The sequence below is a fragment of the Cryptomeria japonica genome, chromosome 4, assembly GCF_030272615.1.
Source record: "Cryptomeria japonica chromosome 4, Sugi_1.0, whole genome shotgun sequence".
NCBI classification, from domain to species: domain Eukaryota; kingdom Viridiplantae; phylum Streptophyta; class Pinopsida; order Cupressales; family Cupressaceae; genus Cryptomeria; species Cryptomeria japonica.
In genome coordinates this window covers 130,817,268-130,840,047 of record NC_081408.1, presented here as the reverse complement: position 1 = coordinate 130,840,047, position 22,780 = coordinate 130,817,268, and positions in this window count along the sequence as shown.

Genomic DNA, 22,780 nt, shown 5'->3' with positions numbered 1-22,780 from the left:
TGACACCATAGTTAATAAGGCATTTACAGTATCACCATTATATGTCCTTCTTGTAGTAGCTTGGAGGGGAGATTGTTTTCTAGAAAATTTGAAGCACATGCAATCCCTCTCATTAAGGTTTGCCTTGGTTCATCTTTGCAAGACTCATCTAATGTTGAAGATCTACTTCTTCGAATTTGCACCAAGGTAGGTTATATTTAATGGGAGATGTGTTGGCATTTGGCATTATAATAGACAAGGAGAGATTGTTGGCATTTCAATAAGGATATTGAGAAGGTTGTTGATGATTATGGATAAAACTGATTAAGGATGTTTACTGTCTTAATATTATTATTTTGTCATTGATGTCAAGAAATTGATTTTCTAATTCAGTATGATGTTGCCATATCTTGAGAAGTATGATTTGATGAGTATAAAGATGTCGGTAAAAGTCACAGAAAGAATATGATGGATAAGGGGTGAAATAAGTTATTCAATGGGCAACTATTACCAAGTTAGACAATGATGAGATCATGATGACTAGATTGTTTTGATATCCTACATATGTTATTGATTGAAAGGTTAATACTATACTATGTTATCGAGCAAATAACCTAGTCGGTAAACCCTAAGGAACCTAGTCGGTAAACCCTAAGGTTATCGCTATCGGTTAATGAAGGCAGAATGTCTACCGAGTGAAGTTTATTATTTATCGGGTTGCAACCGAGTAATAACAGAATGCAGTGAATGAATAAAAGCATTATTTAATGAAGGAAACTGATGAGCTGGCTATGATTAAATGATTGGTATGCTGTGAATGAAGTTTGTTAAAGAATCTATGGAAAAGGATAATCGGCAAGAAGATCTATAGCTCAGATTGAACCACAATACCCTAGCACAAGTTCCAAGAAATGTATGCAAGTTCCAAGGCGGGGTAAAACATTTTCAGATCTAAGGATACATTGAACCTGGTCAAAGTTTGAAGATCTGATGGCTATGGTTGATCATGGGAAATGTGATCAAGGAGATTAAGAGGTTGGCGAATTGTTTATAAATAGGGAACTGTTGATAAACAATGTATGCGGGCAAGTGTATGCACAAGGATGCTACATAGTGATTACCGAGCACAAAAGCTTGAAGACCTATTTTAAATAACAAAGTATAGAGCCCAGCAAATGGACAAGACTAGTTCTATGTCTATATTGTATTGAGCAAATAAGAATCTACTTTAGCATTTTAGAGGTGAAGTTGCAGATAGACTTTTATTACTGTTATTTTGTGAAGTGACAGAAAATCTCTTAACCGAGTGGACTTAACAGTCTTATTTGTAAAACCCTCTAGCAAGGTGACATTCTAATTGAGTGTTTGAAATCCTTTAACAAGGTCACTTCTAACAAGGTGAAGATCCTAACAGATATGAGGGAAATCCCTTAACTGGGTCACATCTAGCAATGTGTTTGTAATCTTTAACATGATTTGCTTTTAACCGAGCATACTCTAGAAGAGTATATTTCTTATTGGGTCCGAAATCCCATAGTGGTTTTTCCCTATTTGGGTTTCCACATTAAATCTGGTGTTATGAATGTTATGATGTTTATATGCTTTTGAGTTTGCATGTTTAGCAGTTCTGGTTATATTATTGAAGTATATGTTACCAAGGTTGAATTTGATGTTTTTATGGAAGATTAAGTTTGTATGATTCACCCCCCCCCCTCTCATCTTATTAGCTTGGCATCTGTACTTATCTTTAAGTATCAGAACTATCAAGATGTGATGTTTTATTTTTATTTTTTAAATAATTTAGTGGAAGTGTGTGTTAGAAACATGAGGATTTTCAGGTTTGATTGAGTTACAAAGGTTTCTATTAAGTTTATTTTACATGTTTTATAGGATGTTTAAAAGAATGTAATATTTTAATCAATGCATGTGTCAATCTTGAGAATTTTAGCATTGAGCATTTTGAAAGTGTTATTTCCTATGCTGAATTTGAACCCTATTTGCAAACCCTATAGTTCCAACTAAACCTTAGATCCATAAACTAATTCAACACAACATCAATAGCGATCCGTAATGTATGCAAATAACCCATGAAATAAAAAATGTTATACCATTCACACACAAAGTAGGTTTGTCTGAACCATTATTCTCATATCATCCATGATCTGGTATTTGATGTTGGTACTCTCAGATTTATCTTGCACTTGCATAAGAGCTTCTAGAAGAATAGATGTGGGTGTGAGGTGTTATTACTGTTTTAAAATTGGGTTCTTTCCCCATAATTGGCTATGGTATTTTGATTTTTTTTTTTGAATAGGGTATGGTCTAAGGTGTTTCAGCTTTGTTTTAAACCTAGAGGGTTTAAGGGTTTTCCAAGTTTTAAACTTTATCTTTTGTATTAGATCCCCTGGTTTCTATTCCTTCGTTACTTTATTCCACTTAAGTCATGGGTCGCGGGGTCGTAAGAAGTGTCCCCCCTTGCTATTTATCTAGGTGGTCATGTTCATTATTTGAAAATTTTTCGACTTGTATTATTTCATTCTAAAGTGTCGGGCCCGGTAAATGCCGATCAACTTGAGAAAGGATCCGACGGTCAGTGCTATTTCGCGAGGGTTAAGTGCTCACCCTTTAAGGCTGCGAAATAGCGAGAATGAATATCAACCGTCCATGTGTCACGACGGGGTAAGTGGAAGGCATAGCTGTCAGAGATAGCTGGAGCCCCGTGGCTTTCTTCTGGCGTATTATAAGGTAACACGTGGCACAGGTCGCCACAGTCAGCAGGTCAAGGCTCTAGGTGTCCATGACGTGTCAGTGGGCCCCAAAGATGAGTTGGCTCACAGGTGGAGATGACCTGGCAAGGACAGCTCTTACAATTTACTGAGACCCCGTGGCTCCTTCGAGCAAATGAAAAATTGACAGGTCAGCTCCGAAGGTGACAAGGCGCCAGGTGTCCATGGCGTGTCCGTGGGCCCACCATCTCTGAGAGCTTCTAACAAGGTTTAAATGCCTAGCAAGTTGAGATATGATCTAACGGCTCGCGCTATTTCACAAGGGTAAGATGCCCAATTCTTAAGGCCGCGAAATGGCGAAAGTTAACCAGGACCGTCCACGTGTCTTGATGACACGCGGTCTAAAAGGAAACTGTGGGTCCCTACGGTTCCTGCTTGACGAATGAAAAATTGATAGGTCGGCTCCAAAAGTGACAAGGCGCCAGGTGTCCATGGCGTGTCCATGGGCCCACCATCTCTGAGAGCCTTCTCAAGGGGTTAATATTAGCCGTCCATATGTCTTGATGATGACGTAGGAGATAGACCTGTTGAGATGAAGGTAGGGCCCCCATGGTTCTTCTTCTGGCAAATGACAGAATGACAAATCAGCACGGTAGGTGACTGGATGCCAGGTGTTAGTGACGGCTCAGCGGGCCCACCATTCCTGAGGACCTGTTCGAAGGATTAAAAGGTGATTAACTTGAAAGATGATCCAACGGTCCGCGCTATTTCGCAAGGGTGAGGTGCTCACCTTTTAAGGCCGTGAAATAGCGAGAGTTAATGAGGGCCGTCTGCGTGTCATGATGATGACATGGAAAAAAGGGAAAAACATGGGCCCGCCACAGTATAAAGGGATACATTCGGCCAGTATCAAAACAGAATGTAAAGGGATTTTCTAAGCCAATGATCAGATGCCGCGTGGTATTATGTAGCCAATAGAAGGATGGGACCCAGACTAAAGACAAAGCCGTCAAAATGCAATTCACAGTGAGACACTTGCAGGAAGGTTGCGACCCGTTGGAGTTAAAATATGAATTCTCGTATGAATTCGATTTTGAAGGGACGGCCGGAGCATGCGGAATCAATGTTATAGTTAAGGCCCAGAGTACAAGCATTTGATTTCCTAACAACCAAGTATAGAGATCTTTTAAAAGGATTTTGCAGAAGAGTAGCGGAGAGTTATCTTTTGCAAATACAGAGAAGGTGAATCAGTTGCAGAGCGAATTTCTTCAAGCAAGCATCAGGTTCTTTCTTATTTTGCAACCATACTTGTGTTGTAATAAGTGAAATTATTCTCGTATTACAGAAGTGTTTTAAGAAGTGATATTCCTCTGGTTGTATTGCAAATGGCTCCTAAAAGGGAATTTTCTGGTAAAGTTTATTATTTAGAAAGAAGTGTGTGTGATGACTTTTTAGAACAGTTGACGCTGTCAACCAACCAGGCATCTAAGGCCAAAGAGTTAGTACCCAGGGCTCCCTGTCTGAAGATTGGAGAAGGATTATATGACCAGGGTAATTGGTTAAGAGACCCACAGGTTGGACTGTCTGGGTTGGGGTTATTTAGAATCGGATTTGGGATGAGGAATTCTCCTGCTCCTCAAAATAGCATTTGGGAATTAGATGTTGGGAAGTTGGTAGTCCTAGGGGTGTTCATGGATACAGATTTGTTAACTCAAATGGCATTGAATTATGATTCAGTTACAAGGTGCATCCGGGATGTAAATGGAAAAACCCTCGTGGAGATTAATGCAGAAGAGTTGAGAACAACATTTGGGCTCAGTGAGTTCACAAGCTTCTTGGAACCTATAAATTTCACACAATTAGCCCAGGTGTATAGAGCACAAAGGACTCATCTTAGGAACGGGCCTCTCAAAGAACTTTTTCTGAAAGTAGGAGGGTTAGCAGTTGTAGGGCCCAATACACAAGAGCCTTTTTCATTAAGTATGTTTACCTTGAGGGCAAAAGGGATGTATTGGGCACTTTGCCAAGTTCTAGGAGAGGATGCTGAATCGAATATGCCAAACCATTACTTGCTAATGATTGTTCAAATTTTGAATCCTTCCCTTGCTATTACATTTCATTATGCTTCTTATATTGCCGATGCTATTCATGGAGGATTGATAGGGATAAAGAATGGAAAGGTAGATAGGCCATTTGGGTGGTATTCACTCTTGATGCACCTCTTTCTCTTCAAAGGTGGTGATTATTTCGCCAGTGGTATGGACCTGGTAAAAGAAAAGGAGGGAGAGAAGATGCCGGTACAACTATGGAGTACTGTGTTGTCATGGGACAGAGAGGATGCTAGTTTTCTGAAATTTGATAAATATTTTGCATCCAAAATAAGGACTCTCCTTTGCTCTGACAACCCAAGAGTCCCCAAGGTTCTTCTGGAGTTCTTAAGACCAAAAGAATTTGCAGAGAATATCAAGATAGTTCATAATTGGGGTGATATGTACTTATATCCAGTCTCTACAGTTTTTAGAGTTTTTGGTGTCAGAGGCACCCCATTTTTGTTACCATAGCAGGTCCCCCTCAAAGTGGGAATAGCTGAGATTCTCAGACAAATTGGTAACCTGCAAGAGGCAGAGTTAACAGGCAGAGGTAAAGGGACTATTTTCCCTACGGCTACAGTAGCCCACCAATTTGTAATCACCAAGGGAGGCTGGAAATGTTTTGAGGATTTCCTCAAACCCTACCATTTGTCCACTGCAGTGTCTAGATGTGCTGATCCAGAGGACTTTTACAATGGTGTGTTCCGGAAGAAAGTAGCATGCAGAGGTAGGCCTCATCAATTCCACTTTCCTGAAGACCTCATCAGGAATGAATTTGATTTAGATGAATAGGAGTTGAGGAAGGAAAAGTGGGTGGCTTACAGGAAGGCCCTGGATTTTGTGCATCAATTTGATGCTAGCTATGACCCATTGTCTAGCTTCTTCCCATTGGAAGAGAAAATAAATTTTTTGATTGTTTGCTTTGAGGATGTGATGCAAACAATAAAGGAGAAGAGGGAAGTTGTAATCAAGAATAACCCTGAGAAAGCAAGAATGATTTTGGGAAAATAAGCTCCCATTAAAGAAATCCCTCCTGGTGATTACACCCTGCATAAGAAAGCAGGTTACAGTGTGTTGGTGTCTACAATAGGGGAGCCCTCTTCATCCAAAGGAAAGAGGAAGGTACAAGATGTCATTGACATCCAGGACAACCCAAAGAAGCAGAGGGTGGGAAAGGAAGTGCAATCAGATACACCCCTGTATTCCCCATCCCAATCCCCTCTCCACATAGGAGATGAGCAAGCAGCAACTGAATACCTCTCTCAGTTGGGCAGCTTGGGGGAGATTGCATATACATATGATGAAGTGGAAGAAGGGATGCCAGAAGAACCCACTGAAGCACAGATGGACATCACTTCAACTGAACTTAAAGGCCAAGAGTGGGATCCTGAGATAAAGAAGGCCACTAGTGCCTTTCTAGCTGATGATGGCTTCGTCACATCTGAAGCATTTATGCAATTTATCTGGAAGCAACATATAGATAAATATAATGCTAGATGTGAAGCAAAAAAGGTAGAGCAGCCTAATAAAGATCCAGCCTCAGTAGAGGAAGAGATAAAATAGGAGATGATGGAAGAATTCAAAACCATCACTCCTGAATAGGGAAGGGATCTAGTAGCACAAGCTGGAGTGCTCATTCTACCAGAATGGAATATTGCTGATGCTCTGGTGCTGGATGCAGTGAGAAAAGAGACCAAACCCATGAAAGGGGTTACATTCAGTAAGGACAATGCTGCACTGGTCATGTGGTCCCTTAAAAGAAATGAGGACAAGAAAGGTAAAGATACCTCAGGGACAAGTCACATTGGTGGATTGATGGTCAAGAGAGTAGAGAGTACAGGGGTAGTAGAGGCTGCTAGCACTGTGCTAGAGACTGCCAAATTTAGTGTTGCTGTGGCTGAAAAGGAAGCCAAAGAAAAGGAGGCTCTCTAGTTTAAATTGGAAATAGTTTTGAAGGCTTATGATAGTGCCAAGGAGGAGATAAAAGGCAGAGATAGCATTATTGCTAAATTGCAGAGCCAGTTGGCAGGACAACGCCAACAAGGTGAGTCTTCAACATTAATGATCACCTCTTCTCCTGCAAGACCTCCACCTACTAGCCCCATCATTGAGCTCCCACCATCTCCTATGCCTTGTAGCTCTCAAATGATTGAGATAACTCCCCAAGAATTGGAGAATCTAAAGCAGACTCAGGCCTATTATGCGGGGAAGTATGAGGAGAAGGTAAAAGCCACAATCTCCAGTTTTGCAGACACTATAAATGCCTCACTCCTTCACAATAGTGTAGGAAAGGTCATGGAGATATGGACTGAGTTAAGAAGAGATAAGGCCATTTTGACACCCATTTTTGACAGATGGAGGCCTAGGGAGCAAGACTTAGAGTTCATGTGTGTTTCCTGTGATGAAGCAAGATCTAACCCTATTATCAAATCCACTTCTGATATCACTAAGAGTTTATTGCAATTGGCAACAGAGGTGGACAATGTGGAAAGAAGGGTTAAATTGCTTAAAAAGGAATACACTGATCAAGTTTGTGAGTTGCTCCCAGGAATTTTTGCCAATCCAGATCAGCTGAAAGATAAGCAGATATGGCTCAATGAGATGGATGCCAAATTGTCAGCAAGGGTCAAGGGAATCATTGATCTGGATGATACCTCATTTTTTGTTATAACCATACAGGAAATAGAAAGAATTAAATCACACTATAGTTTTCTTAACTCAGAAGTCAACAAGCTGAGGAATTCTTGGAAAAGGTTGACTAAAGTTAAGAATGATGTGATTAGTTTTGTATGGCCGACAGAGGAGACATATAGTGAGTGGGGAGTTAAATATTCCACTCGAGATCCTGAGCAGTTGGAGGGCGTCCCTGAAGAGCCAGAAGAAGTTACAACTGAACAACCCGTTGAACAGACTGCTGGGGAATCTGAGAAGAGCGCATAACTGATTCACGCAAAAAAATCATAACCTCTTCAGTTTTTGAAATAAATTGTAACAAACTTTCCTCGAGAAGTCCGAAGCTTTGTGCATCCATATTGTTATAAATGGATACCAGGACTAGAGAGAAAGGGATCACAAAAATTTTGTAAGAAAACGCTGCAGAAAAATTATCTAAGCTTTTCCAAAGTTCAATGGAGAATCAGACTTTTGTAAAATCTTTTCAAATGAATATCAATATACAGGCCGTCAGTTTTGAGTAAAGCTCTGTGTCGTCTTCAATCTTGTCCTTAAGTCTATTTACTGTTTTCATTCTGAATAATCCAGGATTTTCTGTTTGATTGAAATTGTAAGGCAATCTCCGTATGGGTGTTTTTAGCTTTTCTCTCTAGGAGGGAAATTAAATATGCATGATCATTCTTACCAGTAAATACTTCGGGAGAGACTTTGAATTTTGAGGACCATAGTTTAGTTTGAAGTGATTGAATTCTTGTTGGTGTTAGGCATTCGCAAGGATTAATGGAAACCAAGTTGATGGGAAGTATAGGGATGTTTTGTTTCAGGAGTTTTATTTGAGTTTGAGTGACTCTGTGGCCATGGATAAAGCACTGGTACTAATCAAAGTTGTTTATTGCATGCTTTGTTGATCAAATATGCTGAAGTTGAGTATTGTTTCATTCTTTGTTTTCAGTTGTTTTCAAGGTGAATAAACTCACTGGTTTTCTGGATTGGTTTGTTGTGGGTTTGTTGCTTAAGAGTGTGAAGTTAATTCACAAAGGGTATACCCACCTGGGTTCAAGGAAGAGCCCGAAGTGTAGAAGGTCTAACCAAACCTTGTCATATGTTGTCTCTAAAATCCCTTTATCCTTGATGTCTTCTCGGCACCCATTTTAGATTGTATTATTAAGGGCATTGAAGGGGAATCAGATTTTGAGAACAACAAAAGTGTCGACTCTGCTGGGGACAGTTATCACAAAGACATAGACACAGAATCTGTGCCGAGACTTATGGAGAATATCGTTGTATTTGTGAGTAAGACTGCTTGTTCTTTATCTTTCCCATAGTTTTGTGGGTGGCGACTCTGTTACTATTGAACCAGTCCTTGTGAGAATACCAACTTTCCAAAATAAAGACAAGCAAGATGCAAGGAAATAAGCACACAAGGTCATTCATGAAGAAGCATCCTCGTGAAACCTTGCAAGAAGGTCTGCCAGAGCAATCACGAAGAGGACAGAAAAGATCTGTGATGTATGAACCATCAAATGCTGCATGGGTGCAGAAAAACAACAATACTGGTAAGGTGCCTGACCGACCTGTTTATGCAAAGTCAAATTCATCTTCAAGAGATTCAGAGCATGATATTTTAGGTTTTCATTCAGGATTGTTTGGGAATATTGATGAGGTGCCTACTTTAAGTCGAGATTTATCACATGTTAGTGTTTCTACAAAAGATAGAACTAGCTCAAATGCAATTAGGCACTCTGTTCCTAGGACAATAGATGGGAACATTAGTTTGATTGATATAGATCAAATTAATGCATCAGATTCTAAAGAAAACTATCCTAATGAGGATAAAATGTCCCAAGAAATTGAAGAATTAAATAAAAGAGTTCATCATTTAATATCCTTGAGGGTCCAAAAGGAGGCAGATAAGGAAAAGGAAGTTAAAGCCAAAATAATGGAGAGAGATAGGCTTCTTAGACAGATAGCTGATCTTGAAGTGCTTGCCAAGGAAAAAGAAAAGGGTGATGAGGAAGGCCCAGTGATTAGGGAGATCTTAATCCCTAAGATGAGACCAGTCTCTAAGTCAGTAGCCCAGCCAAGTAAGGAAGTTTTTAATGACTCCCAGCTTCCTAAAGTTAATTTAGACAAAGGGAAACAGATATGGGTAGATGATGGAGTAGAGTCTAAAACTGCAGAAGGGATTTCTCATAGGATCCTAGCACATGAGAGAGAGATGGAAAGGATGAGGAAGGAAAAGGAAGACCTCCAAATGGAATTGGAAAAGGCTGAGTTAGAAGCTGCAAATCAGGAAGTTAAAAGAAAGATTAACTACCTAAAAGCTCCCCCTATTACATTCCCATCAGAAGATCTTAGCAAGCCTAATCCCCAACATATCTCTCTTCCTCAGGGCAATACCCAACCAACAACACACACTAACATTGCCTCAGCAAGCCACATACCTTCAAATAAACAGTACACCCAAACATCTCAATCCCCAATCCCAAAAGCTAAAATGATCATGGGGAATAATAGTACTGTTTCCCCTTTTCAAAGAAGGCCGATTAATCTAGAACAATATAGGCAATTGTTTTTTGATGGGATCCCAGGATATCCAAATCATGTTCCCACTGAGTTAAGAGACAAACTCCATAAATTTGCTGGGAACAATGCAGTCAGTGCTGAGGAACATCTCAAATCTTTTGGGGATTTGATAAATGATTATGAGATAGTTGATGAAGATGTTATTATGAAACTGTTTGTTCAATCCCTGGTCGATGATGCAAGAGATTGGTACAGAGGCCTCCCAGTAGCTAGCATAGGTTCATGGGAAGAGTTCAAAAATTGCTTTCAAGAACAGTACGGTGATAAGACTAATGTGAGTTTCATGCTGAATGAGTTCAATAATATTAGAAAATCTGAAAATGAAATAGTCACTGATTTTAATGCTAGGTTCCAAAAGGCTATGCATAGATTGTATCAGGTAATGAGGCTAGATGACAATATGTACCTTAATACATATTATAATGCATTTGATTCCAAGATGGCTTACATTCTCAGAGATAAAAATCCTCATAACCTGAGGGATGCCTTTAGAATTGCCATAAATGTTGAAAGTAATAGAAAGGCATCTGGAAAATTAGGAAGGAGGACAGATGGAAGATTATGGCATGAAACCAAACAACAACCTAACAAAGTTGCTAAGGAAGAGGATAAAATAGAAAAACTGGTTACTGCTATGAAAGATTTGACTACTAAGGTTAACAAAAATGATAAACCTCATTACAACTGGCAGGATAGACCTCCTAGGTTACATGATATGCCATACAATACAAATTGGAAGGATGGTAAGCCCCAAGTTGAGAAGCCTAAAATTGCTCAAAGCCAAGACACACCAGATCCTTTGAAAGGGAAAACTGTTAATAATATAGAAAATACTCCCTGGTGTATTGCTTGTGATGGACCACATTCTCCTCATCAGTGTGCAGTGGCTCAAGCTCTGGAAGAATCCATGAGACCAGAAACAGAGCTTGATATTAATATGTTTGAAACTATCATAGAAAGTGATGAGGAATCTATACAAAGTGAGTACAATGATGTGTTAGATAATGGAAGGTTAGTGCAAGGGCAGTTAGCCTTAGGTTGGCATCCCACACTGAATGTGGTAACAATTGAAGATGAAGAAGTTCATCTTAGGAGGCCTAGTGAAGAGGAAGTTAAAAATCTTACTAAGGCTGCAATTGCCAAAGCAAAACATAACTACAACCTGAGAAGCACCAAGAGAGATACTGATCGAGGTGAGCCAGGTTCCATGTTTGTAAAAGAAGTCACTAAGAAAGAAGCATCAAACAGTGTTACTGCTCCTATTAAAGCTAGTCAAGTAAAAGAGGAACAAGTTAAAGACTCACCTAGAACCACAGATGCCAAAATTGTTGGTGATGTACAAAAGGCGGAAATAGTAAAAAAGGCCAATCAACTCAAAGTAGAAAAGGTCAAGGCTAATACTGAAAAATGTAATTATTCTACATTTGATATGACCCAAGCTTTAACTCAAATGAAGGTTACTGTCCCATTAGTAGAGTTACTAAAGATTAAAGAACACAAGGATGCAGCTTTGTCTCTATTTTCTAGTATATCTGATGGTGACTCAGTGTTACCCATTGACTTAGATAGAATTGGAAAGGATCAAGAGTTCCAAACTCCAGAGGTATATGTTGGAACCACTATTACTCAGGAGCCTTCTTAGGTGGATCCCTTCTATGTTACCCTGCTAGTTAATAACCGATTAATTAAAAATTGCATGATAGATTCAGGAGCAGCGGCTAATGTAATGCCCTTTGGTGTTATGAAAGAATTAGGGTTGTCAGTGACTACTGTGTATGGGAAATGCTATGCCATGGATAACAGAGAAGTGCCTGTGATAGGTACAATGAAAGATGTAGAAGTGAAAATAGCTGCATTTCCTGAAGCCACTTATAAAATGGATGTTATTGTCACAGATACTAAACCCCACTATGGCATGTTACTTTCTAGGCAGTGGGCAGCAGCAGTGGGAGGAAATGTTCAATTGGATTTGTCTTATGCTACTATTCCTATTGGTGGCAATCAGGTCAAACTATACAGGGAGCCGTGAGCTCCTAAGGTAATTGAAAATGTGGACCCTAGTATGCTTAATTGTATGATTGATGTGGATTTAGATAACTTCAGAATTCAGCCAGTATCACCCCAGTTGAAGAACACTGACCCAATTGTAGTTGAACTACAAGCACAACAGTATGGATTGTGGCAAATGTATTTTGATGGAGCTTGTTCCAAAGAAGGGTCTGGAGCAGGGGTTCTTTTTGTATCCCCATTAGGTATAACCTTTAAATATTCCTTCTTATTGGCATTCCAATGCACAAATAATACTGCAGAGTATGAAGCCCTGTTATTAGGACTTGAGGTTGCAAAAAGGCATGGAATCCGATTATTAAAAGTGATGGGTGATTCAGAGTTGGTTGTTTCTCAGGTAAGATCTAAATATGCATCTAAGAATGATAAATTGAAGCAATACAAGCATGCTGTTTGGGATATTATTGAATATTTTGATGCCTTTTCTATTAATTGGATAGAGCGAGCAAAAAATATTATGGCAGATTTCCTAGCCAATGTTGCTTTAAAAAATGATGATGCAACACTAACTGGTATCTCCACTGTGGAAATAAAAGCTAGGCCTGCTATTCCTGATAATGTATATAATTGGCAAGTTTTTGCTGATGATGAAGATATTCTTAGGTTCATCCAATGTGTTGATGATTATGATAGACAAAAAATTGATTGTAATGCATTGGTGGAAGTGGTGGATGACAGAGAGACAGTGTTTGGAAATGATATTGTCCAGTTGGAAACAAATGAGATACCTAAAGGCTTGGTGGAGTTAGAAAGCATGTTTAGTTATAATGACAGTCATCTACACCAGCAATCTACCACCAAGTTAGAAGAATTAGAGGAGGTCAACTTGGGGACAGAATCATCCCCCAAGTTGGTATATATTGGAAAAAAGCTACCTCCTCATGTTAGGACTAACCTAATCAGTTTACTGAAAAGGTATAGACATGTTTTTGCTTGGTCTTATGAAGACCTAAAGGCGTATAGACAAGATCTTTTTCAGCATGAAGTTCCCTTACTTCCAGATGCTAAGCCTTTTAGACAGAAACAGAGACCTATTAACCCCTTGTTAGAAACAAAAATGCAACAAGAGTTGACTAAATTGAGAGAAGGGGGGATTATCAAACCAATCAGACATTCTTCATGGGTCTCTAATCTGGTCCCAGTAAGAAAGAAAAATGGAGACATCAGATTGTGTGTTGATTTTAGAAATCTTAATGTCGCCTCTTTAAAAGATAATTATTCATCCCCAAATATGGAAGCAATGTTACAAAGAGTGACATGATGTGATCTTTTATCCATGATGGATGGTTTCTCAGGATACAATCAAGTGTTGGTAAAGGAGTCAGAACAGTTTAAAAGAGCTTTTACTACCCCATGGGGAACTTATGTATATGTGAGAATGCCATTTGGATTGAAAAATGCAGGGGCTACATTTCAAAGAGCTATGGATGTGGCTGTTAAGGAATTCATTAATATTATTATGGTGGTTTACCAAGATGATTTAACTTGTTTCTCAAAGAAGGCTGATGATCACTGTGGACATTTAGAAAAGGTATTTGATAAGGCTTTGGAATTTGGTGTATCACTGAATCCCAAGAAATGTCACTTTGGGGTCACTGAAGGAAAGTTATTGGGACACATAGTCTCCAAGGAAGGGATAAGAATAGACCCTGAGAGAATTGAAGCAATCAACAGGGTGTCTGAACCAAAGAATGTGAAAGGAATTCAGTCCTTTTTAGGCAAAGTGAATTTTGTCAGGAGATTCATTGCAAACTTTGCTGAGATAGTGAAGCCTATTGTCAAATTGCTCAAGAAGGACGCAAAGTTTTACTGGGATCAGGAAGCCTCAAAAGCTTTTAATGAGATTAAGAAAGCGATCCAAGAAGCACCAGTGTTGAAGTCCCTGGATTATGGTAAGCCTTTTTCTCTGTTTTCTTTTGCTTCATATCACACAGTGGCTGCAGTGTTATTGCAAAAGGATAGTGAGGGATATGAACATCCCATAGCTTTCTATAGCAAATCTTTGCAAGCGGCAGAATTAAAATATGAAACTATGGAGAAACAAGCTTATGCCTTGGTTAAAGCTGTTAAAGCCTTTAGGCCATATTTGGTGAATGCAAATGTCACTGCCTATGTTCCACATGCTGCAGTTAAAGATATTTTGTCTCAGTCTGAGGTTACTGGGAAAAGATGTAGGTGGATCAATAGAATTCAAGAATTCAATTTGGAGATAAAGATTACTAAATTGGTGAGAGGGTTAGGTTTGGCTAAGCTCATGACTGAGTCAAATCTCATGAATGTTGAAGTACACAATGTTGAGGTTAAAGATACTTTGGTTACTAGTATTGAGAGACAACCATGGTACACAGAGATAATCCAAGTATTGAGGGGTAATATGCTGCCAGAAGAAATGACACACAACCAGAAGAGAACTTTGAAGCTCAAGTCCCAAAAGTATGTCCTCATTTAGGGTGATCTTTTTTGGAGAAAAAGAGATGGGGAGTTACTACTGTGTTTGGATGAATTTCAAGCTAAACAGATGTTGAATGAAATGCATGATGGAGTATGTGGAGGTCATTACTCTGCTAAGACTACAGCTGGTAAGATAATACGGGCTGCGTATTATTGGCCTACTTTGTTTAAAGATACCCATGCATATGTTCGAAGATGTGATTCATGTCAGAGATTTTCTTCTAAGCTCAAGTATGAAGGAGCCTTACCACTAAATCCAGTCTCTGTAGAAGCTCCTTTTGTCCAATGGGGTATTGATTTTATTGGAGAGATTGTTGAAAAGTCAGGAAGAGGTCATGGATGGATTATAGTGGCTACAGATTATTTTACCAAATGGATAGAAGCTATTCCCACAAGAAGAGCTACTAGTAAGATTGTCATTGATTTCCTGATGGATAATATTGTGACTAGATTTGGAACACCTGCAAAATTGGTCATGGATAATGCTATGTGTTTTAGATCAGAAGAATTTGTAGGTTTTTGTAATAGTCATGGTATACTCATGTCATATTCATCGCCTTATCACCCCTAGGGGAATGGACAAGCAGAATCTAGCAACAAAAGCTTGCTAAATATCATCAAGAAGATCCTAGAAGAAAACAAAAGGTCTTGGGATCAAAAGTTGAAATTAGCTCTATGGGCGGATAGAATAACAATTAAAAAATCCATTGGAATGTCACCTTTTGAGTTGGTTTATGGTACCCAAGCCAGATTACCGGTAAATAACCTTCTTCTAGTATATAAGTTTTTGCAGGAAGAGGACATGGAAATATCTGAACCAATGGAGAACAGAATGATCCAAATTGTAGAAGTGGAAGAGCTTAGAACTTCTGCTCATAAGAAAAATCAAAAGCTCCAGTTACAGTCAAAATATCTTTTTGATAAAAGGACATCGTTAAGGAAGTTTCAAATTAACGACATGGTTCTTCAGTGGAATGCAAAAGGGCAGGATAAAGGAAAGCATAAGAAGTTTGAATCACTCTGGATTGACCCTTTTGTAATTTGTGACTTGAATGGTAAGGATTCATATTTTCTGAAGAATATGAATGATGAGATGCAGGAATTTCCAGTGCATGGACAATTCCTGAAGCATTATTTCTCTTAATGTCCATGCACGGTAGGTCCTTTGTTTGTATATATTTTGTTTTCTTTCCTGTTTTCCTGGTTTTGGTCTGTGTTTTGGTCTGTTTCTCTAGAATTTCTGAGTTTTCTTGTGTTGATCTCATAATCAACCATCCCCAGTCAGAGCCGCGGTTATTACTGTTTTAAAATTGGGTTCTTTCCCCATAATTGGCTATGGTATTTTGATTTTTTTTTTTTGAATAGGGTATGGTCTAAGGTGTTTCAGCTTTGTTTTAAACCTAGAGGGTTTAAGGGTTTTCCAAGTTTTAAACTTTATCTTTTGTATTAGATCCCCTGGTTTCTATTCCTTCGTTACTTTATTCCACTTAAGTCATGGGTCGCGGGGTCGTAAGAAGTGTCCCCCCTTGCTATTTATCTAGGCGGTCATGTTCATTATTTGAAAATTTTTCGACTTGTATTATTTCATTCTAAAGTGTCGGGCCCGGTAAATGCCGATCAACTTGAGAAAGGATCCGACGGTCAGCGCTATTTCGCGAGGGTTAAGTGCTCACCCTTTAAGGCTACGAAATAACGAGAATGAATATCAGCCGTCCATGTGTCACGACGGGGTAAGTGGAAGGCATAGCTGTCAGAGATAGTTGGAGCCCCGTGGCTTTCTTCTGGCGTATTATAAGGTAACACGTGGCACAGGTCGCCACAGTCAGCAGGTCAAGGCTCTAGGTGTCCATGACGTGTCAGTGGGCCCCAAAGATGAGTTGGCTCACAGGTGGAGATGACCTGGCAAGGACAACTCTTACAATTTACTGAGACCCCGTGGCTCCTTCGAGCAAATGAAAAATTGACAGGTCAGCTCCGAAGGTGACAAGGCGCCAGGTGTCCATGGCGTGTCCGTGGGCCCACCATCTCTGAGAGCTTCTAACAGGGTTTAAATGCCGAGCAAGTTGAGATATGATCTAACGGCTCGCGCTATTTCGCAAGGGTAAGATGCCCACTTCTTAAGGCCGCAAAATAGCGAAAGTTAACCAGGACCGTCCACGTGTCTTGATGACACGTGGTCTAAAAGGAAATTGTGGGTCCCTACGGTTCCTGCTTGACGAATGAAAAATTGACAGGTCGGCTCCAAAAGTGACAAGGCGCCAGGTGTCCATGGCGTGTCCGTGGGCCCACCATCTCTGAGAGCCTTCTCAAGGGGTTAATATTAGCCGTCCACGTGTCTTGATGATGACGTAGGAGATGGACCTGTTGAGACGAAGGTAGGGCCCCCATGGTTCTTCTTCTGGCAAATGACAGAATGACAAATCAGCACGGTAGGTGACTGGATGCCAGGTGTTAGTGATGGCTCAGCGGGCCCACCATTCCTAAGGACCTGTTCGAAGGATTAAAAGGTGATTAACTTGAAAGATGATCCAACGGCCCGCGCTATTTCGCAAGGGTGAGGTGCTCACCTTTTAAGGCCGCGAAATAGCGAGAGTTAACGAGGGCCGTCCTCGTGTCATGATGATGACATAGAAAAAAGGGAAAAACATGGGCCCGCCACAGTATAAAGGGATACATTCGGCTAGTATCAAAATAGAATGTAAAGGGATTTTCTAAGCCAATGATCAGATGCCGCATGGTATTATGTAGCCAATAGAAGGATGGGACCCAGACTAAAGACAAAGCCGTCAAAATGCAATTCACAGTGAGACACTTGCAGGAAGGCTGTGACCCGTTGGAGTTAAAATATGAATTCTCGTATGAATTCGATTTTGAAGGGACGGCTGGAGCATGCGGAATCAATGTTACAGTTAAGGCCCAGAGTACAAGCACTTGATTTCCTAACAACCAAGTATAGAGATCTTTTAAAAGGATTTTGCAGAAGAGTAACGCAGAGTTATCTTTTGCAAATACAGAGAAGGTGAATCAGTTGCAGAGCGAATTTCTTCAAGCAAGCATCAGGTTCTTTCTTATTTTGCAACCATACTTGTGTTGTAATAAGTGAAATTATTCTCGTATTACAGAAGTGTTTTAAGAAGTGATATTCCTCTGGTTGTATTGCAAATGGCTCCTAAAAGGGAATTTTCTGGTAAAGTTGATTATTTAGAAAGAAGTGTGTGTGATGACTTTTTAGAACAGTTGACGCTGTCAACCAACCAGGCATCTAAGGCCAAAGAGTTAGTACCCAGGGCTCCCCGTCTGAAGATTGGAGAAGGATTATATGACAAGGGTAATTGGTTAAGAGACCCACAGGTTGGACTGTCTGGGTTGGGGTTATTTAGAATCGGATTTGGGATGAGGAATTCTCCTACTCCTCAAAATAGCATTTGGGAATTAGATGTTGGGAAGTTGGTAGTCCCAGGGGTGTTCATGGATACAGATTTGTTAACTCAAATGGCATTGAATTATGATTCAGTTACAAGGTGCATCCGGGATGTAAATGGAAAAACCCTCGTGGAGATTAATGCAGAAGAGTTGAGAACAACATTTGGGCTCTGTGAGTTCACAAGCTTCTTGGAACCTGTAAATTTCACACAATTAGCCCAGGTGTACAGGGCACAAAGGACTCATCTTAGGAACGGGCCTCTCAAAGAACTTTTTCTGAAAGTAGGAGGGTTAGCAGTTGTAGGGCCCAATACACAAGAGCCTTTTTCATTAAGTATGTTTACCTTGAGGGCAAAAGGGATGTATTGGGCACTTTGCCAAGTTCTAGGAGAGGATGCTGAATCGAATATGCCAAACCATTACTTGCTAATGATTGTTCAAATTTTGAATCCTTCCCTTGCTATTACATTTCATTATGCTTCTTATATTGCCGATGCTATCCATGGAGGATTGATAGGGATAAAGAATGGAAAGGTAGATAGGCCATTTGGGTGGTATTCACTCTTGATGCACCTCTTTCTCTTCAAAGGTGGTGATTATTTCGCCAGTGGTATGGACCTGGTAAAAGAAAAGGAGGGAGAGAAGATGACGGTACAATTATGGAGTACTGTGTTGTCATGGGACAGAGAGGATGCTAGTTTTCTGAAATTTGATAAATATTTTGCATCCAAAATAAGGACTCTCCTTTGCTCTGACAACCCAAGAGTCCCCAAGGTTCTTCTAGAGTTCTTAAGACCAAAAGAATTTGCAGAGAATATCAAGATAGTTCATAATTGGGGTGATATGTACTTATATCCAGTCTCTACAGTTTTTAGAGTTTTTGGTTTCAGAGGCACCCCATTTTTGTTACCATACTAGGTCCCCCTCAAAGTGGGAATAGCTGAGATTCTCAGACAAATTGGTAACCTGCAAGAGGCAGAGTTAACAGGCAGAGGTAAAGGGACTATTTTCCCTACGGCTACAGTAGCCCACCAATTTGTAATCACCAAGGGAGGCTGGAAATGTTTTGAGGATTTCCTCAAACCCTACCATTTGTCCACTGCAGTGTCTAGATGTGCTGATCCAGAGGACTTTTACAATGGTGTGTTCCGAAAGAAAGTAGCATGCAGAGGTAGGCCTCATCTATTCCACTTTCCTGAAGACCTCATCAGGAATGAATTTGATTTAGATGAACAGGAGTTGAGGAAGGAAAAGTGGGTGGCTTACAGGAAGGCCCTGGATTTTGTGCATCAATTTGATGCTAGCTATGACCCATTGTCTAGCTTCTTCCCATTGGAAGAGAAAATAAAATTTTTGATTGTTTGCTTTGAGGATGTGATGCAAACAATAAAGGAGAAGAGGGAAGTTGTAATCAAGAATAACCCTGAGAAAGCAAGAATGATTTTGGGAAAATAAGCTCCCATTAAAGCAATCCCTCCTGGTGATTACACCCTGCATAAGAAAGCAGGTTACAGTGTGTTGGTGTCTACAACAGGGGAGCCCTCTTCATCCAAAGGAAAGAGGAAGGTACAAGATGTCATTGACATCCAGGACAGCTCAAAGAAGCAGAGGGTGGCAAAGGAAGTGCAATCAGATACACCCCTGTATTCCCCATCCCAATCCCCTCTCCACATAGGAGATGAGCAAGCAGCAACTAAATACCTCTCTCAGTTGGGCAGCTTGGGGGAGATTGCATATACATATGATGAAGTGGAAGAAGGGATGCCAGAAGAACCCACTGAAGCACAGATGGACATCACTTCAACTGAACTTAAAGGCCAAGAGTGGGATCCTGAGATAAAGAAGGCCACTAGTGCCTTTCTAGCTGATGACGGCTTCGTCACATCTGAAGCATTTATGCAATTTATCTGGAAGCAACATATAGATAAATATAATGCTAGATGTGAAGCAAAAAAGGCAGAGCAACCTAATAAAGATCCAGCCTCAGTAGAGAAAGAGATAAAACAGGAGATGATGGAAGAATTCAAAACCATCACTCCTGAACAGGGAAGGGATCTAGTAGCACAAGCTGGAGTGCTCATTCTACCAGAATGGAATATTGTTGATGCTCTGGTGCTGGATGCAGTGAGAAAAGAGACCAAACCCATGGAAGGGGTTACATTCAGTAAGGACAATGCTGCACTGGTCATGTGGTCGCTTAAAAGAAATGAGGACAAGAAAGGTAAAAATACCTCAGGGACAAGTCACATTGGTGGATTGATGGTCAAGAGAGTAGAGAGTATAGGGGTAGTAGAGGCTGCTAGCACTGTGCTAGAGACTGCCAAATTTAGTGTTGCTGTGGCTGAAAAGGAAGCCAAAGAAAAGGAGGCTCTCTAGTTTAAATTGGAAATAGTTTTGAAGGCTTATGATAGTGCCAAGGAGGAGATAAAAGGCAGAGATAGCATTATTGCTAAATTGCAGAGCCAGTTGGCAGGACAACGCCAACAAGGTGAGTCTTCAACATTAATGATCACCTCTTCTCCTGCAAGACCTCCACCTACTAGCCCCATCATTGAGCTCCCACCATCTCCTATGCCTTGTAGCTCTCAAATGATTGAGATAACTCCCCAAGAATTGGAGAATCTAAAGCAGACTCAGGCCTATTATGCGGGGAAGTATGAGGAGAAGGTAAAAGCCACAATCTCCAGTTTTGCAGACACTATAAATGCCTCACTCCTTCACAATAGTGTAGGAAAGGTCATGGAGATATGGACTGAGTTAAGAAGAGATAAGGCCATTTTGACACCCATTTTTGACAGATGGAGGCCTAGGGAGCAAGACTTAGAGTTCATGTGTGTTTCCTGTGATGAAGCAAGATCTAACCCTATTATCAAATCCACTTCTGATATCACTAAGAGTTTATTGCAATTGGCAACAGAGGTGGACAATGTGGAAAGAAGGGTTAAATTGCTTAAAAAGGAATACACTGATCAAGTTTGTGAGTTGCTCCCAGGAATTTTTGCCAATCCAGATCAGCTGAAAGATAAGCAGATATGGCTCAATGAGATGGATGCCAAATTGTCAGCAAGGGTCAAGGGAATCATTGATCTGGATGATACCTCATTTTTTGTTATAACCATACAGGAAATAGAAAGAATTAAATCACACTATAGTTTTCTTAACTCAGAAGTCAACAAGCTGAGGAATTCTTGGAAAAGGTTGACTAAAGTTAAGAATGATGTGATTAGTTTTGTATGGCCGACAGAGGAGACATATAGTGAGTGGGGAGTTAAATATTCCACTCGAGATCTGGAGCAGTTGGAGGGCATCCCTGAAGAGCCAGAAGAAGTTACAACTGAACAACCCGTTGAACAGACTACTGGGGAATCTGAGAAGAGCGCATAACTGATTCATGCAAAAAAATCATAACCTCTTCAATTTTTGAAATAAATTGTAACAAACTTTCCTCGAGAAGTCCGAAGCTTTGTGCATCCATATTGTTATAAATGGATACCAGGACTAGAGAGAAAGGGATCACAAAAATTTTGTAAGAAAACGCTGCAGAAAAATTATCTGAGCTTTTCCAAAGTTCAATGGAGAATCAGACTTTTGTAAAATCTTTTCAAATGAATATCAATATACAGGCCGTCAGTTTTGAGTAAAGCTCTGTGTTGTCTTCAATCTTGTCCTTAAGTCTATTTACTGTTTTCATTCTGAATAATCCAGGATTTTCTGTTTGATTGAAATTGTAAGGCAATCTCCGTATGGGTGTTTTTAGCTTTTCTCTCTAGGAGGGAAATTAAATATGCATGATCATTCTTACCAGTAAATACTTCGGGAGAGACTTTGAATTTTGAGGACCATAGTTTAGTTTGAAGTGATTGAATTCTTGTTGGTGTTAGGCATTCGCAAGGATTAATGGAAACCAAGTTGATGGGAAGTATAGGGATGTTTTGTTTCAGGAGTTTTATTTGAGTTTGAGTGACTCTTTGGCCATGGATAAAGCACTGGTACTAATCGAAGCTGTTTATTGCATGCTTTGTTGATCAAATATGCTGAAGTTGAGTATTGTTTCATTCTTTGTTTTCAGTTGTTTTCAAGGTGAATAAACTCACTGGTTTTCTGGATTGGTTTGTTGTGGGTTTGTTGCTTAAGAGTGTGAAGTTAATTCACAAAGGGTATACCCACCTGGGTTCAAGGAAGAGCCCGAAGTGTAGAAGGTCTAACCAAACCTTGTCATATGTTGTCTCTAAAATCCCTTTATCCTTGATGTCTTCTCGGCACCCATTTTAGATTGTATTATTAAGGGCATTGAAGGGGAATCAGATTTTGAGAACAACATGAGGATGTAAAGCTATGATGCAAATATGATGTGATGATGTATGCTAGAATGATTTCTATAGAATGTAAGTATGATCCAAGTATGCTATATGTAAATTGAGAGGAAGGAGCCTCTTTTATAGAGAACATCCTAAAAATGGAGGGCTGATATTAAGAGATGAAAATAATGGCCAAGATCACATAGCTAAAAGAGATTCAATAGGATTGAAGGGTAGGTAAAGATGAAGGAAGGAGATTAAAAAGTGGAAAGATAAAAGATAAGGTTAAATAAGATTAAGAGGTTATGTAGTGCCCCTCTCAGACTCGTCCTTTATGAGAGGCTGTGATAAACACTTTTAGATTTGTTCATGTTCTGATAGTCCCTTTGACATTAGTGGATTCAATATGATTTATATGGATGAAGTTATGTCTTGGACTATTATGATGATGGATTTATATTTGACATTATATTCTTAGATGGATTAC